Raw genomic sequence first — 17,420 nt, 5'->3', positions numbered from 1 at the left:
CAAGTAAAAGGGTGTGGGCCCTGCAGCACTACCTGTAGTTTGCATTGTGCATTGGAAGGCACAAAGTAAGCAGACGGGAGGAGAAGTCAGGATAGTGCACGAACAAATCTTTCGCCTTTTACTAAAGATTTCCGTGGAGAGGAGCAAAACCGAGTTTTATCTCAATTTTTGCATGCCCCATGTTTTTGGGGTTTCTTTTATCGGTTTAAAGATAGAATGAGTGTGCTTTAATGTAAGCTCATTTGCATAGAAATGACAGTAAATGTTTGTTTCTTTTCAAACAGAACTTTCTTGACCATGCTACTTGCTTGAAAGATCTGGGAGCACATGGAATACAGTACAAACCATGCTTATAGCAAGGAGAAGACAGGTGAGAAATCTGCTTTCTTTCAAATTGGGCGCTCACTTTGATCTGAATGAGGACTGCTGGCACGGCACTCAGGCGACAGGTGGAATCTTGGTCATGCTCTGGTTTCTCTTCAGAACGAACAAATCTTTCGCCTTTTACTAAAGATTTCCGTGGAGAGGAGCAAAACTGAGTTTTATCTCAATTTTTGCATGCCCCATATTATTGGGGTTTCTTTTATCGGATTAAAGACAGAACGAGTGTGCTTTCTTGTTAGCTTTAATGTAAGTTTATTTGCATAACAATGACAATAAATGTCTGTTTCTTTTCAAGCAGAACTTTCTTGACCATACTAATTGCTTGAAAGATCTGGGAGCACATGGAAAAGAGTACAAACCATGCTTATAGCAAGGGGAAGCCTGGTGAGAAATCTGCTTTCTTTCTTTCAAATTGGGTGCTCACTTTGAGCTGAATGAGGACTGCTGGCATGGGACTCAGGCGACAGGTGGAATCTTGGTCATGCTCTGGTTTCTCTTCAGAACGAACAAATCTTTTGCCTTTTACTAAAGATTTCCGTGGAGAGGAGCAAAACTGAGTTTTATCTCAATTTTTGCATGCCCCGTCTTATTGGGGTTTCTTTTATCAGTTTAAAGATAGAACGAGTGTGCTTTAATGTAAGCTCATTTGCGTAGAAATGACAGTAAATGTTTGTTTCTTTTCAAACAGAACTTTCTTGACTATACTAATTGCTTGAAAGATCTGGGAGCACATGGAAAAGAGTACAAACCATGTTTATAGCAAGGGGAAGCCTGGTGAGAAATCTGCTTTCTTTCTTTCAAATTGGGTGCTCACTTTGAGCTGAATGAGGACTGCTGGCATGGCACTCAGGCGACAGGTAGAATCTTGGTCATGCTGTGGTTTCTCTTCAGAACGAACAAATCTTTCGCCTTTTACTAAAGATTTCCGTGGAGAGGAGCAAAACTGAGTTTTATCTCAATTTTTGCATGCCCCATCTTATTGGGGTTTTATTTTATTGGTTTAAAGATAGAACGAGTGTGCTTTAATGTAAGCTCATTTGCATAGAAATGACAGTAAATGTTTGTTTCTTTTCAAACAGAACTTTCTTGACCACACTAATTGTTTGAAAGATCTGGGAGCACATGGAAAAGAGTACAAACCATGTTTATAGCAAGGGGAAGCCTGGTGAGAAATCTGCTTTCTTTCATTCAAATTGGGTGCTCACTTTGAGCTGAATGAGAACTGCTGGCATGGCACTCAGGCGACAGGTGGAATCTTGGTCATGCTCTGGTTTCTCTTCAGAACTAACAAATATTTCGCCTTTTATTAAAGATTTCCGTGGAGAGGAGCAAAACTGAGTTTTATCTCAATTTTTGCATGCCCCATATTATTGGGGTTTCTTTTATCAGTTTAAAGACAGAACGAGTGTGCTTTCTTGTTAGCTTTAATGTAAGTTTATTTGCATAACAATGACAGTAAATGTTTGTTTCTTTTCAAACAGAACTTTCTTGACCATGCTACTTGCTTGAAAGATCTGGGAGCACATGGAAAACAGTACAAACCATGCAGTATCACAAGAGCCTTTATTTGATCTTTCATGAAGATAGAGCAGAATTGAGGACACGTCAACAATTTCTGCCGAAGGTGGTTCATCTTTCCACATGGTGCCTTTGGCCACTGACACCTTCGTTGAGTCAAAGTCTCTGGCTGTGGTCAGAACTTTGAAAATTTATGTCACCAGAACGGTTCAGATTAGGAAAACAGAGGCTCTGTTTGTCCTGTATGCTCCCAACATGATTGGGTGTCCTGCTTCCATGCAGACCATTATGCGCTGGATCTGTGGTAAGATTCAGCATGCTCATTCCACGGCAGGATTGCCGTTACTGAATTAGGTGAAGACCCATTCTACTAGAAAGGTGGGTTCATCCTGGGCAGCTGGTCGGGGAGTCTCGGCATTGCAACTTTGCCGAGCAGCTATTTAGTAAACACTTTTGCTAAGTTTTACAAGTTTGATACCTTGGCTGATGATAACCTCAAGTTGGGTCATTCGGTGCTGCAGAGTCGTACGCACTCTCCCACCCGTTCAAGAGCTTTGGTATAACCCCATGGTTCTTAATGTGACCCCAGCATCCTCTAGGTCGTATGAGAAAATAGGATTTTAATACCTACCGGTAAATCCTTTTCTCTTAGTACGTAGAGGATGCTGGGCACCCGTCCCAGTCCATACTGTGTCTGCAGTTATTACTTGTGGTTATACACATGTTGTGTTACGGTTCTGGTCAGCTTTTTGCTGCAATTGTTCATGCCGTTGGCTTGTGTTCTGTTGAATGCCACGTTCTGCGGCATGCTTAAGGTGTGAGCTGGTAAGATGCTCACCTTAGTTTAACAATAAATCCTTTCCTCGAAATGTCCGTCTCCCTGGGCACAGTTCCTATAACTGGAGTCTGGAGGAGGGGCATAGAGGGAGGAGCCAGTTCACACCCTTTGAAAGTCTTAAAGTGCCCATGTCTCTTGCGGATCCCGTCTATACCCCATGGTTCTTAATGTGACCCCAGCATCCTCTACGGACTAAGAGAAAAGGATGCCCTTGTGTACTATCCTGACTTCTCCTCCCGTCTGCTTACTTTGTGCCTTCCAACGCACAATGCGAACTACAGGTGGTGCTGCAGGGCCCACACCCTTTTACTTGCCTTACAGAGCAGCTCTGGAGCTGTTACAGTGCCCAGCTGCTGCAAGAAATCAGCATGAATGCTTCAGGGGATGGGGCATGGCCAACATGAGCCCCACACCAAAGGAGGGTGGGGGTGTTTAATGCGAACTAGGGGTCATCCAAGCACTGCAAAAGGCCGCCATGCCCTGCATGCCCCTTTTCTCTTTTTATATGCAGATGAGGGTTCCAGCCAACTTTGGCCCACTGCTTGGATGACATCACCGTATGCAAATCCGTCTGCTGCAGACCTTCCCCCAGGAATGCTTGTACTAGTTGTTGGATATGGTTTGATATTTGATGGTGCTTCAGTATTAGGCAGCCTTCCGCCCTCCCATGTTCATCTGAAAAGATGTGGTCTCCCTGCAGTTGTTGTCCCCAGACGAGAGTTCCCTTGTGCTTCCTCAGTTGAATCTCCTTAACTTGACGGGGGAGGGGCTGCCCGAGCTGCCACCCTCCCCAGCCCTATCCCAACTCATACTTATTTTACATATTAGATCTCTTGATCATGAAGATTGTTCTCACAGGGTGAGGTTCATCCATTATATTTTAAAATAGGAAGGTACAAATTACATATTTGAATTGCATCTATGTGCTGGATTCAAATGTCCCCCCCCCCCCTTCCTTTCTCAATTGTGCCCGTCAGCAGCTATTCTAAGGTTGCTGCCAATGGGTGTGACACATTAATTTCTTCTGTGGGGTACACTGGACTCCACAAGGATTCACATTGGGGTGTAGAGTAGGATCTTGATCTGAGGCACCAACCGGCTCAAAGCTTTTGACTGTTCCCAAGAAGCTCAGTGCATTCTCCTCTATAACCCCGCTTCCATGAACAGGGAGCTCAGTTTGTAGTTGGTGCCTTCAGTAGCAGGCCAATTAACAGGGGCCTGCCTCAGGCAGCCTATTCTTAGCTATTAATTTTGACAAGAAAAGAAGAACTTGTTTTATGAGAATCTACAAGGGCTGCAGCAGGCTAGGTCTAATAGACATCTTTACTGCAGCTTCATCACTCCCAGCGGCGCTATATACTCCCGTGCCCTGGTTGCTGGGTCACTGCAGCGGAGGCTCCGGTTTCATCCTAAGGTCAGTCACACACACACCACCCTTCCGGATCACAAGGCCGCTGATGAAGGGGAGCGAGGCCGTAGGGGGTGGGCCGTGTGCGCACTGCGGTGGACACTGATTACTGGGCAGCCGCTCCACTAGCCACCAGGTACAGTTAAGGAGCACAGGTCTGTGGGTTTTTCTCCTATATTAACCCAATTTTGTACTGCCCGCAGCGCATTGTGATAGGTAATAGGGCCTGATTCAGGTTGGATTGCAATCACAATAAGCGATCCAACTGCAAAAATTGCTAAGAGCATACGCATGTGCCTGCATTTTCTGCGGCACCCCGCAGAGAATGTGATCGCCTCTGCCTGTCAATCGGGGCGGGGAAGGGGGGGAGAGGTGGGTCAGCAACACTCCATTTCCAAGTCAGGGATGGAGCGGTGCGGGGGCAAGGCTTCAAAATGGGGTCTGCAACGGAGGAGACACAGGGGGCGTGGTCACAGCGGCTGTATGACATCACATTCAGCCGCTGTGATCACAAAAATGGTGGCGGCTTCCTGCGCGCACATACAGTCTGCACCAGCAGGAGCCTATACCATTTTTTATGATCACGCTGAACTGCAGTGCGACTGCAATTACAGCATGGTCAAGAAGGGAGGCGTCATGCTGGGTGGCCATGCCCTGTCACTGTGCAGGAGCCAGCACCGCTCACACACTAGTCCCCGGGTGCAGCCCCCAACCCCCGGGACACCCGGAGCAACAAAATGTAGATTCAGGCCACCAGGCCACGCCCCTACCTATGAAACCATGCCTCCTTTTTACCATTGCGCTGCTTATCTGCGCGCACTGCATTACAATCTCCCTCGCCACCTCTCTGGGTGTCACCAGTGATAGTGACACCTCTGCCATGCTTGTAGCAGCTGGTCCTAAGATCTACGCCTCAAACCCTGAGTGTTTGCCCTTGTGACTTGTTGATCATCATAGCGAAGCAGATGCTTACAGAAAACTGCAGGGGCTTAGATTGAAAATAAAAACATTTATGGGTATAAGGTAGAGAGGAGCGGGTTCGGTTCTCCGAGAACCGAATTCCCCACGAACTCCACGTGGTTTACACTGGTCCGAGGCAGGCTCGGTTGTTCCCGCCTGACTCGGAAAACCTGAACAAGGGAAAATGTCATCATCCCGCTGTCGGATTCTCGCGAGATTCGGATTCCATATAAAGAGCTGCGCGTTGCTGCCATTTTTACTCGTGCATTGAAGAGAGAGCGGAGAGGACGTGGCTATGTTCTCTCAGTGGAAATCTCAATATCAGTGCTCAGTATCAGTGGTTACTTATTGCTGCTCAGTAATACTAGTAGTGTGTCTCTCCTGCTCAGTGTCAGTTCTCAGTAGTATCCTCATCAGTGCTCAGTATCACTGCTCATTGTCTTGTGCTGCATTGTGGTGCTCAGCATACTACAGTACATTACTAATAGTCCAGTGCTGCATCTTGCTGCTCAGTGTCAGTTCTAGTATCCTCATCAGTGCTCACTATCACTGCTCATTGCATTGTGGTGTTCTGTATACTACAATAACATAGTAATATAGTAACATAGTTTTTGAGGTTGAATAGAGGCAAATTGCCCATCGTGTTCAACCTGTTTTAAGTTGTGATGATTCTACATACTTGCTGAATAATGTTTTATGACTAGTTAGCTACTATAACTCATGTTACCCCCGGATTAACCATGTTGATATTTTAAGTATTATAACCTTGGATAGCTTTTTCATTCAGAAATGTATCCATTCCTTTTTTAAATCCAATTACAGAGTCCGCCATTACCACCTTCCCTGGCAGGGAATTCCACATCCTGATTGCCCTAACAGTGAAGAAACCTTTCCTCCATTGCGTTCTGAACTTTCCTCCAGTCGCAGCGAGTGACCACGTGTTCTTTTAATAAATAATTCCTCTGATAACTCTTTGTTATGTATCTTTACATATTTGAAGATATTAATAATATCTCCTCTTAGGCACCTCTTTTCTAGTGTATAAATATTCAGCCTAGTAAGTCTTTCCTTATAGTCCAGTACTTTTAGGCCTTTAATCAATTTAGTCTTCAGGATCTCTTACACTTCCATGAGCAGCAGAGTAGTGCAATGGAAGCATGCTGGGCCCATAACCCAGAGGTCGATTGATCGAAACTATCCTCTGCTATGTGCATTTTTTTTTTATAATTAAAGTAATCAAAAACTGGGATTGATATTTTGGCTCTTTTATTTTTACTTAAAGTACAATAACTTTTATCATTTTAATTTGTTTTAATAGTATATTGACAGCATTGTTTTCTTTAAAAAATCCACTTAATTTTCTTTACCCTATTACTGAAATGGTAATTGACAAAAACAAACTACATTGTCACCAGAAGAGCAATGCAAAATGTACAAGTGATATATGAAAATCATCTTCCATCTTGAATTTCAATGATGCATTGGGACAACAATTTGTGAGAAACATCTTCACCCACAAAGAAAGATTTTCTTAATTCCTTACCTGTGTGCTGATTAGATATCACCTTGTTTTCACATTAAACAGACTTCCCCGTGAGGAAGCAGCAAGGATGCAGTGACGTTTCCTGGTGTCAACCTGTATTATTTCAGTAGACATTGAAATGAGGATGCATCTTTGATGCCTTTCCAATGAAGCAAGTTTATTTCAGTAATAGGTGAAAAACCATTCCTACAAAGGTGTTAATCAGAGACTTGGCTTTGTGGACACTTTTCAGAGAGCAAATTTGTTAGCATAAACATAAAATCAGAAAATGAAGAGCTGTTTAATCACTCAATTGGACTTTTCTGCCAGCATTTTTTTTTTCTCTGCAACCCACTGCTAAATTGTGCTTCCTAGCTGTTTTTTTATAAAATCACTTAATCAAATCTAACTCTGATTGAACCACCAACCTTTTGGTTAATAGCCAAACATGCTAACCGATTGCGCCACAGAGACACCTTGCAAAAGTCAATACTGACAAAGGCTAATAATCATTCATCTAGAAAAACTTTAAAAAGTCAATAATCTGGAGAATTTTTGTAAGAAACACATTGGTACTTTCCCATGATGAGTGAGTGCTTCAGGATTTCTTGCACTTACATGGGCTATTAACCAAAAGGTTGGTGGTTCAATCCCACCCAGGGATGTAATTGACCTTGTCATCAGATTTTGGTGATCTTTAAGTAGACAAGTCAAAATTTCAAACCCCCTCTTATGGTGTAGGGTACCTGGCCTTCTCTGACGTAATCAGAGTTAGATTTAATTAACTGATTTTATAAAAAACAGCTAGGAAGCACAATTTAGCAGTGGGTTGCAGAGAAAAAAATAACATTTTAAACCTACCGGTAATTTTTTTTTCTCGTAGTCCGTAGAGGATGATGGGGACTCCGTAAGGACCATAGGGGATAGACGGGCTCCGCAGCAGACATGGGCACTTTAAGAAAGACTTTAGATCTGGGTGTGCACTGGCTCCTCCCTCTATGCCCCTCCTCCATACCTCAGTTAGAGAAACTGTGCCCAGAGGAGACAGACAGTACGAGGAAAGGATTTTTGTTAATCCAAGGTCAAGATTCATACCAGCCACACCAATCACACCGTATAACTTGTGATATACTACCCAGTTAACAGTATGAATCAAATCTAACTCTGATTACATCAGAGAAGGCCAGGTACCCTACACCATAACAGGGGTTTTCGAAATTTTGACTTGTCTACTTAAAGATCAACAAAATCTGATAAAAAGTTCAATTACGTCCCTGGGTGGGATTGAACCACCAACCTTTTGGTTAATAGCCGTACACACTAACTGATTGCGCCACAGCGAAACTTTGCAAAAGTATATACTGACAAAGGCTAATAAGCATTCATCTAGAACGTTTCCTATAAAAACTTTAAATAGTCAATAATCTGGAGAGTTTTTGTAAGATGTTTCTTCCATCAACCAATGAAGAAACACATTGGTACTTTCCCATGATGAGTGAGTGCTTCAGGATCTCTTGCACTTACATGTGCAGCAGAGTACTGTAATGGAAGCATGCTGGGTCCATAACCCAGAGGTAGGCAGATTGAAACTATCCTCTGCTATATGACTTGTCTACTTAAATATTACCAAAATTTGATCACAAGGTCAATTACGTCCCTGGATGGGATTGAACCACCAACCTTTTGATTAATAGCTGAACACACTAACCGATTGCGCCACAGAGACACTTTGCAAAAAGTACATACTGACAAAGACTAATAAGCATTCATCTAGAACGTTTCCTAGAAAAACTTTAAAAAGTCAATAATCTGGAGAGTTTTTGTAAGATGTTTCTTCCAGCAACCAATGAAGAAACACATTGGTACTTTCCCATGATGAGTGAGTGCTTCAGGATCTCTTGCACTTACATGTGCAGCAGAGTACTGCAATGGAAGCATGCTGGGCCCATAACCCAGAGGTAGGCAGATTGAAACTATCCTTTGCTATATGCATTTTTTTTTGTTCATTAAAGTAATCCAAAACTGGGATTGATATTTTAGCTTTTATTTTTACTTAAAGTACAATTACTTTTACCATTTTAATTTGTTTTAATAGTATATCGACAGTGTTGTTTTCTTTCAAAAATCCAATTAATTTTCTTTACCCGATTATTAAAATGGTAATTGACAAAAACAAACTACATTTTCACCAGAAGAGCAATACAAAATGTACAAGTGATATATTAAAATCATCTTTCCAGCTTGAATTTCAATGATGCATTGGGGCAACGATTTTGTGAGAAACATCTTCACCCTTAAATAAAGATTTTCTTTATTCCTTACCTGTGTGCTAATTAGATATCACCTTGTTTTCACATTAAACAGACTCCCACATGAGAAAGCAGCAAGGATGCAGTGGCGTTAATGTTTCCTGGTGTCAACCTGTATTATTTCAGTAGATATTGAAATGAGGATGCATCTTGCTGCCTTTCCAATGAAGCAAGTTTAATTTAGTAATAGGTGAAAAACCATCCCTACAAATATGTTAATCAGATACTTGGCTTTGTGGACACTTTTCAGAGAACAAATTAGTTAGCATAAAAATAAAGCCAGAAAATGAAGAGCTGTTTAATCACTCAATTGGATTTTTCTGCCAGCATATTTCTTTTTCTCTGCAACCCACTGCTAAATTGTGCTTCCTAGCTTTTTTTTTATAAAATCACTGATTCAAATCTAACTCTGATTACATCAGAGTAGGCCAGGTACCCTACACCATAAGAAGGGGGTTTGAAATTTTGACTTGTCTACTTAAAGATCACCAAAATCTGATAACAAGGTCAATTACATCGTTGGGTGGGATTGAACCACCAACCCTTTGATTAATAACCAAACACACTAACCGATTGCGCCACAGAGACACTTTACAAACATACATACTGACAAAGGCTAATAAGCATTCATCTAGAACGTTTCCTAGAAAAACTTTAAAAAGTCAATAATCTGGAGAGTTTTTGTAAGATGTTTCTTCCATCAACCAACGAAGAAACACATTGGTACTTTCCCATGATGAGTGAGTGCTTCAGGATCTCTTGCACTTACATGTGCAGCAGAGTACTGCAATGGAAACATGCTGGGCCCATAACCCTGAGGTAGGCAGATTGAAACTATCCTCTGCTATATGCATTTTTTTTTGTTAATTAAAGTAATCCAAAACTGGGATTGATATTTTTGCTCTTTTATTTTTACTTAAAGTACAATAACTTTTACCATTTTAATTTGTTTTAATAGTATATTGACAGTATTGTTTTCTTTCAAAAATCCACTTAATTTTCTTTACCCTATTATTAAAATGGTAATTGACAAAAACAAACTACATTGTCACCAGAAGAGCAATACAAAATGTACAAGTGATATATTAAAATCATCTTTCCTGCTTGAATTTCAATGATGCATTGGGGCAACGATTTTGTGAGAAACACCTTCACCCTTAAATAAAGATTTTCTTAATTCCTTACCTGTGTGCTAATTAGATATCACCTTGTTTTCACATTAAACAGACTTCCACATGCGAAAGCAGCAAGGATGCAGTGGCGTTAATGTTTCCTGGTGTCAACCTGTATTATTTCAGTAGACATTGAAATGAGGATGCATCTTGCTGCCTTTCCAATGAAGCAAGTTTAATTCAGTAATAGGTGAAAAACCATTCCTACAAAGGTGTTAATCAGAGACTTGGCTTTGTGGACACTTTTCAGAGAGCAAATTTGTTAGCATAAACATAAAATCAGAAAATGAAGAGCTGTTTAAACAGCTACTGCCTGAGGGTCTCTTGACCTGGTGCAATACCTCTGTAGCTTTTTGTTGAGGCGGGACGCCATCATGTCTATCTGGAACAGTCCCCACCGACTTGCAATCTGTGCGAAGACTTCCTGATGGAGTCCCCACTCTCCTGGATGTAGGTCGTGTCTGCTGAGGAAGTCTGCTTCCCAGTTGTCCACTCCCGGAATGAACACTGCTGACAGTGCGCTTACATGATTCTCCGCCCAGCGAAGAATTCTGGTGGCTTCCGCCATCGCCACTCTGCTCCTTGTGCCGCCTTGGCGGTTTACATGAACTACTGCGGTGACGTTGTCTGACTGGATCAGAACTGGTTGGTCGCGAAGTAAGGTCTCCGCTTGACATAGGGCGTTGTATATGGCCCTTAGCTCCAGGATGTTGATGTGAAGACAAGTCTCCTGACTTGACCAAAGACCTTGGAAATTTCTTCCCTGTGTGGCTGCTCCCCAACCTCGGAGGCTCGCGTTCGTGGTCACCAGGATCCAGTCCTGAATGCCGAACCTGCGGCCCTCTAGAAGGTGAGCACTCTGCAGCCACCACAGGAGAGATACCCTGGCCCTGGGGGACAGGGTGATCAACTGATGAATCTGTAGATGTGACCCGGACCACTTGTCCAGTAGGTCCCATTGCAAGATCCTCGCATGGAACCTGCCGAAGGGAATGGCCTCGTATGATGCCACCATCATTCCCAGGACTCGAGTGCAGTGATGCACTGACACCTGTTTTGGTTTCAATAGGTTCCTGACCAGAGTCATGAGTTCCTGGGCCTTTTCTATCGGAAGATAAACCCTTTTCTGGTCCGTATCCAGAATAATGCCCAAGCAAAGTCAGACGAGTCGTAGGAACCAACTGCGACTTCGGGATATTGAGAATCCAGCCGTTTTGCTGTAACACCTTCAATGAAAGTTATACGCTGTTCAGCAACTGCTCTCTTGATCTCGCTTTTATGAGGAGATCGTTCAAGTACGGGATAATTGTGACACCTTGCTTTCGCAGGAGCACCATAATTTCCGTCATTACCTTGGTGAAAATTCTCGGAGAAAATTCTGGAGAGACCAAACGGCAACGTCTGAAATTGGTAATGACAATACTGTACCGCAAATCTTAGGTACGCCTGATGAGGTGGATAAATGAGTACATGAAGGTATGCATCCTTTATGTCCAGAGATATCATAAAATCCCCCCCTTCTAGGCTGGCGATGACCGCTCTTAGCGATTCCATCTTGAACTTGAACCTTTTCAAGTATAGGTTCAGGGATTTTAAATTTAATATGGGTCTGACCAAACCGTCCGGTTTTGGGACTACAAACAGGGTCGAATAATTTCCCTTTCCTTGTTGAAGCAGGGGAACCTTGACCACCACCTGTTGAAGATACAATTTGTGAATTGCATTTAACACTATCTCCCTTTCCTGGGGAGAAGATGGTAGGGCCGATTTGAAAAACCGGCGAGGAGGCACCTCTTCGAATTTCAGCTTGTAACCCTGAGAAACAATTTCTATTGCCTAGGGATCCACCTGCGAATGAACCCAGATGTGGCTGAAAACTCGAAGACGTGCCCCCAACTGGGCGGACTCCTTTAGCGGAGCCCCAGCGTCATGCGGTGGATTTTGTAGAGGCCGGGGAGGACTTCTGTTCCTGGGAACTAGCTGTGTTGTGCAGCTTCTTCCCTCTGCCCTTACCTCTGGCAAGAAAGGACGCACCTCGTACTTTCTTGTTTCTCTGTGATCGAAAGGACTGCATTTGATAATGTGGTGCTTTCTTAGGCTGTGAGGGAATATAAGGCAAAAAATTTGATTTACCAGCTGTAGCTGTGGAGACAAGGTCCGAGAAACCTTCCCCAAACAATTCCTCTCCCCTGTAAGGTAAAACCTCCATATGCCTTTTTGAGTCGGCATCACCTGTCCATTGCCGGGTCCATAGGACTCGTCTAGCAGAAATCGACATAGCGTTTATTCTAGAACCCAGTAGACTAATGTCACTTTGAGCATCTCTCATATATAGGACAGCATCTTTTATATGCCCTATGGTTAATAACATAGCATCCTTATCTAGGGTCTCAATCTCTGCTGATAAGGTATCTGTCCATGCTGCCACCGCGCTACAACCTCGGCCGACGCAATTGCCGGTCTGAGTAAGGTACCAGAATGTGTGTAAATGGACTTTAGGGTAACCTCCTGCTTGCGGTCAGCAGGGTCCCTGATGGTAGCCGTATCCTGGGATGGCAGCGCTACCTTTTTGGATAAGCGTGTCAATGCTTTATCCACCCTAGGGGAGGATTCCCACCGTATCCTGTCCATTGGCGGGAAAGGATACGCCATAAGAATCCTTTTGGGAATCTGCAGCTTTTTGTCTGGAGATTCCCAAGCTTTTTCACATAATTCGTTCAACTCATGTGAGGGGGGAAAGGTTATCTCAGGTTTCTTTCCCTTATACATGTGTACCCTCGTGTCAGGGACAGGGGACTCTGTGATGTGCAAAACATCTTTTATTGCAATAATCATATATCGAATACATTTAGCCAATTTTGGTTGTAACTTTGCATCATCGTAGTCGACACTGGAGTCAGAATCCGTGTCGGTATCTGTGTCAACTATTTGGGATAGTGGGCGCTTTTGAGACCCCGAAGGTCCCTGCGACATAGGGACAGGCATGGGTTGACTCCCTGACTGTTCCCTAGCTTCAGCTTTGTCTAATCTCTTGTGTAATAAGTTTACATTAGCACTTAAAACATTCCACATATCCATCCAGTCAGGTGTCGGCGTTGTCGATGGAGACACCACATTAATTTGCTCCTGCTCCTCTCTAGGAGAGCCTTCTACCTCAGACATGTCGACACACGTGTACCGACACACCATACACTCAGGGAATCCTCTTATCTGAGGACAGTTCCCCAACAAGGCCCTTTGGAGAGACAGAGAGAGAAAGTATGCCAGCACACACCCCAGCGCTATATGACCCAGGAAAAAAACACAATCATTTTATGTTTACCCAGTAGCGCTGTATTTCCATATATATATGCGCCTAATTATGTGCCCCCTCTTCTTTAAGACCCTCTTTCTACCGTGGTATAAGCAGGGGAGAGTCCATGGAGCTTCCCCTCAGTGGTGCTGTGGAGAAAATGGCGCTGGTGAGTGCTGAGGGAGAAGCCCCACCCCCTCAGCGACGGGCTTCTGTCCCGCTCAAATATAGTAAAAAAATGGCGGGGGCTCTTATATATATATACAGTGCCTAGCTGCATATATATTTATTTTGCCAAAGAGAGGTCTATATTGCTGCCCAGGGCGTCCCCCCTGCGCCCTTCACCCTTACACTGACTGCCGTGTGTGAGGTGTATTGGAGCAATGGAGCACAGCTTTACTGCTGTGCGTTACCTCAGTGAAGATCATGAAGTCTTCCGCCGCCTCTGAAGTCTTCTTTTCTTCTCATACTCACCCGGCTTCTATCTTCCGGCTCTGCGAGGGGGACGGCGGCGCGGCTCTGGGACGGACGGCGAGGGTGAGACCTGCGTACCGATCCCTCTGGAGCTAATGCTGTACAGTAGCCTAAGAAGCAGAGCCTATCAACTCACAGAAGTAGGTGTGCATCTCTCCCCTCCGCCCCTCGATGCAGGGAGTCTGTTGCCAGCAGGCTCCCTGAAAATAAAAAAATCTAACAAATATACTTTCTGTCAGGTAACTAAGGAGAGCTCCCTGAAAAGCACCCAGTCTCCTCTGGGCAAAGTAGTAAACTGAGGTCTGGAGGAGGGGCATAGAGGGAGGAGCCAGTGCACACCCAGATCTAAAGTCTTTCTTAAAGTGCCCATGTCTCCTGCGGAGCCCGTCTATCCCCCATGGTCCTTACGGAGTCCCCAGCATCCTCTAGGACGTAAGAGAAAAATTATGCTGGCAGAAAAATCCAATTGAGTGATTAAACAGCTCCAGAGCTGCTCTGTAAGGCAAGTAAAAGGGTGTGGGCCCTGCAGCACTACCTGTAGTTTGCATTGTGCATTGGAAGCCTAGTTTGCTGTCTGTTTCCACTTCTTTTTTCTTGAGCCCCTCCCGTCTATACCCTTGTGCACTATCCTGACTTCTCCTCCCGTCTGCTTACTTTGTGCCTTCCAATGCACAATGCAAACTACAGGTAGTGCTGCAGGGCCCACACCCTTTTACTTGCCTTACAGAGCAGCTCTTGAGCTGTTACAGTGCCCAGCTGCTGCAAGAAATCAGCGTGAATGCTTCAGGCGCTGGGGCATGGCCAACATGAGCCCCACACCGAAGGAGGGTGGGGGTGTTTAATGCGAACTAGGGGTCTCGCACAATGCGAACTACAGGTAGTGCTGCAGGGCCCACACCCTTTTACTTGCCTTACAGAGCAGCTCTGGAGCTGTTACAGTGCCCAGCTGCTGCAAGAAATCAGCTTGAATCCTTCAGGGGCTGGGGCATAGCCAACATGAGCCCCACACCGACGGAGGGTGGAGGTGTTTAATGCGAACTAGGGGTCATCCAAGTGCCGCAAAAGGCCGCCATGCCCTGCACGCCCCTTTTCTCTTTTCATATGCAGACGAGGGTTGAAGCCAACTTTGACCCACTGCTTGGATGACATCGCCATATGCAAATCCATCTGCTGCAGGCCTTCCCCCAGGAATGCTTGCACTAGTTGTTGCATTTGGTTTGTTGTTTGGGGGTGCTTCAGTATTAGGCAGCCTTCTGCCCTCCCATGTTCATCTGAAAATATGTGTTCTCCCTGCAGTTGTTGTCCCCAGATGAGAGTTCCCTTGTGCTGCCTCAGTTGTATCTCCTTTACTTGACAGAGATGTGCCTGAGCAGCGGCCCTCCCCAGCCCTATCCCAAATCATACTTATTTTGCATAGGAGATACCATGGTCATGAAGACTGTTCTCCCAGGGTGCGGTTCATTCATTGCATTCTGGGTATGCTGACCCCTGTGATTTCCCCAAATGTGGGAAACTCGACTGCATTATTTAATGCGAACTAGGGGTCATCCAAGCACCGCAAAAGGCCGCCATGCCCTGCATACCCCTTTTCTCTTTTCATAAGCAGACGAGGTTTGAAGCCAACCTTGACCCACTGCTTGGATGACATCACTTGCTGCCTTTCCAATGAAGCAAGTTTAATTTAATAATAGGTGAAAAACCATCCCTACAAAGGTGTTAATCAGATACTTGGCTTTGTGGACACTTTTCAGAGCACAAATTTGTTAGCATAAAAATAAAGCCAGAAAATGAAGAGCTGTTTAATCACTCAATTGGATTTTTCTGCCAGCATATTTCTTTTTCTCTGCAACCCACTGCTAAATTGTGCTTCGTGGCTGTTTTTTTTATAAAATCACTTAATCAAATCTAACTCTGATTACATCAGAGAAGGCCAGGTACCCTACACCATAAGAGGTGGTTTGAAATTTTTACTTGTCTACTTAAAGATCACCAAAATCTGATAACAAGGTCAATTACGTCCCTAGGTGGGATTGAACCACCAACCTTTTGGTTAACAACTGAACACGCTAACTGTTTGTGCCTCAGAGACACTTTGCGAAAGTACATACTGACAAAGGCTAATAAGCATTCATCTAGAACGTTTCCTAGAAAAACTTTAAAAAGTCAATAATCTGGAGAGTTTTTGTAAGATGTTTCTTCCATCAACCAATGAAGAAACACATTGGTACTTTCCCATGATGAGTGAGTGCTTCAGGATCTCTTGCACTTACATGTGCAGCAGAGTACTGTAATGGAAGCATGCTGGGTCCATAACCCAGAGGTAGGCAGATTGAAACTATCCTCTGCTATATGCATTGTTTTTTGTTAATTAAAGTAATCCAAAACTGGGATTGATATTTTTGCTCTTTTATTTTTACTTAAAGTACAATAACTTTTACCATTTTAATTTGTTTTAATAGTATATTGACAGTATTGTTTTCTTTCAAAAATCCACTTAATTTTCTTTACCCTATTATTAAAATGGTAATTGACAAAAACAAACTACATTGTCACCAGAAGAGCAGTACAAAATATACAAGTGATATATTAAAATCATCTTTCCAGCTTTAATTTCAATGATGCCTTGGTGCAACAATTTTGTGAGAAACATCTTCACCCATAAAGAAAGATTTTCTTAATTCCTTACCTGTGTGCTGATTAGATATCACCTTGTTTTCACATTAAACAGACTTCCCCATGAGGAAGCAGCAAGGATGCAGTGACGTTTATGTTTCCTGGTGTCAACCTGTATTATTTCAGTAGACATTGAAATGAGGATGCATCTTGCTGCCTTTCCAATGAAGCAAGTTTAATTTAGTAATAGGTGAAAAACCATTCCTACAAAGGTGTTAATCAGAGACTTGGCTTTGTGGACACTTTTCAGAGAGCAAATTTGTTAGCATAAACATAAAATCAGAAAATGAAGAGCTGTTTAATCACTCAATTGGACTTTTCTGCCAGCATAATTTTTTTTCTCTGCAACCCACTGCTAAATTGTGCTTCCTAGCTGTTTTTTATAAAATCACTTAATCAAATCTAACTCTGATTACATCAGAGAAGGCTGGGTACCCTACACCATAAGAGGGGGTTTGAAATTTTGACTTGTCTACTTAAAGATCACCAAAATCTGATAACAAGGTCAATTACGTCCCTGGGTGGGATTGAATCACCAACCTTTAGGTTAATAGCCATACACACTAACTGATTGCGCCACAGCGACACTTTGCAAAAGTACATACTGACAAAGGCTAATAAGCATTCATCTAGAACGTTTCCTAGAAAAACTTTAAAAAGTCAATAATCTGGAGAATTTTTGTAAGAAACACATTGGTACTTTCCCATGATGAGTGAGTGCTTCAGGATCTCTTGCACTTACATGGGCTATTAACCAAAAGGTTCCCACCCAGTGATGTAATTGACCTTGTGATCAGATTTTGGTGATCTTTAAGTAGACAAGTTAAAATTTCAAACCCCCTCTTATGGTGTAGGGTACCTGGCCTTCTC

The 17,420-nt window shown here is 43.4% G+C and overlaps 5 non-coding genes and 1 pseudogene across 5 annotated transcripts; all 6 read left to right on the top strand.

Moving 5' to 3' along the window:
* The first annotated feature begins 82 nt into the window (after nucleotides 1-82).
* Nucleotides 83-193, top strand: LOC135048653 (U5 spliceosomal RNA). Its single transcript, XR_010240473.1, has one exon. It is a non-coding gene; the product is annotated as a U5 spliceosomal RNA (small nuclear RNA).
* A 270-nt stretch (nucleotides 194-463) lies between these two features.
* Nucleotides 464-579, top strand: LOC135048627 (U5 spliceosomal RNA). The gene has a single exon (XR_010240448.1). It is a non-coding gene; the product is annotated as a U5 spliceosomal RNA (small nuclear RNA).
* Nucleotides 580-865: 286 nt separating this feature from the next.
* LOC135048633 (U5 spliceosomal RNA) lies at nucleotides 866-981 on the top strand. Its single transcript, XR_010240454.1, has one exon. It is a non-coding gene; the product is annotated as a U5 spliceosomal RNA (small nuclear RNA).
* Nucleotides 982-1,255: 274 nt separating this feature from the next.
* LOC135048639 (U5 spliceosomal RNA) lies at nucleotides 1,256-1,371 on the top strand. Its single transcript, XR_010240459.1, has one exon. It is a non-coding gene; the product is annotated as a U5 spliceosomal RNA (small nuclear RNA).
* Nucleotides 1,372-1,646: 275 nt separating this feature from the next.
* On the top strand, nucleotides 1,647-1,762 carry LOC135048646 (U5 spliceosomal RNA). The gene has a single exon (XR_010240466.1). It is a non-coding gene; the product is annotated as a U5 spliceosomal RNA (small nuclear RNA).
* Nucleotides 1,763-15,277: 13,515 nt separating this feature from the next.
* Nucleotides 15,278-15,456, top strand: LOC135048610 (U1 spliceosomal RNA; annotated as a pseudogene).
* The last annotated feature ends 1,964 nt before the right edge of the window (nucleotides 15,457-17,420 follow it).

This window comes from Pseudophryne corroboree, unplaced genomic scaffold (genome assembly GCF_028390025.1).
Source record: "Pseudophryne corroboree isolate aPseCor3 unplaced genomic scaffold, aPseCor3.hap2 scaffold_980, whole genome shotgun sequence".
Taxonomy (NCBI): Eukaryota; Metazoa; Chordata; class Amphibia; order Anura; family Myobatrachidae; genus Pseudophryne; species Pseudophryne corroboree.
The sequence above is the reverse complement of the archived record's forward strand: the minus strand, read 5'-3'. Positions and strand labels throughout refer to the sequence as shown.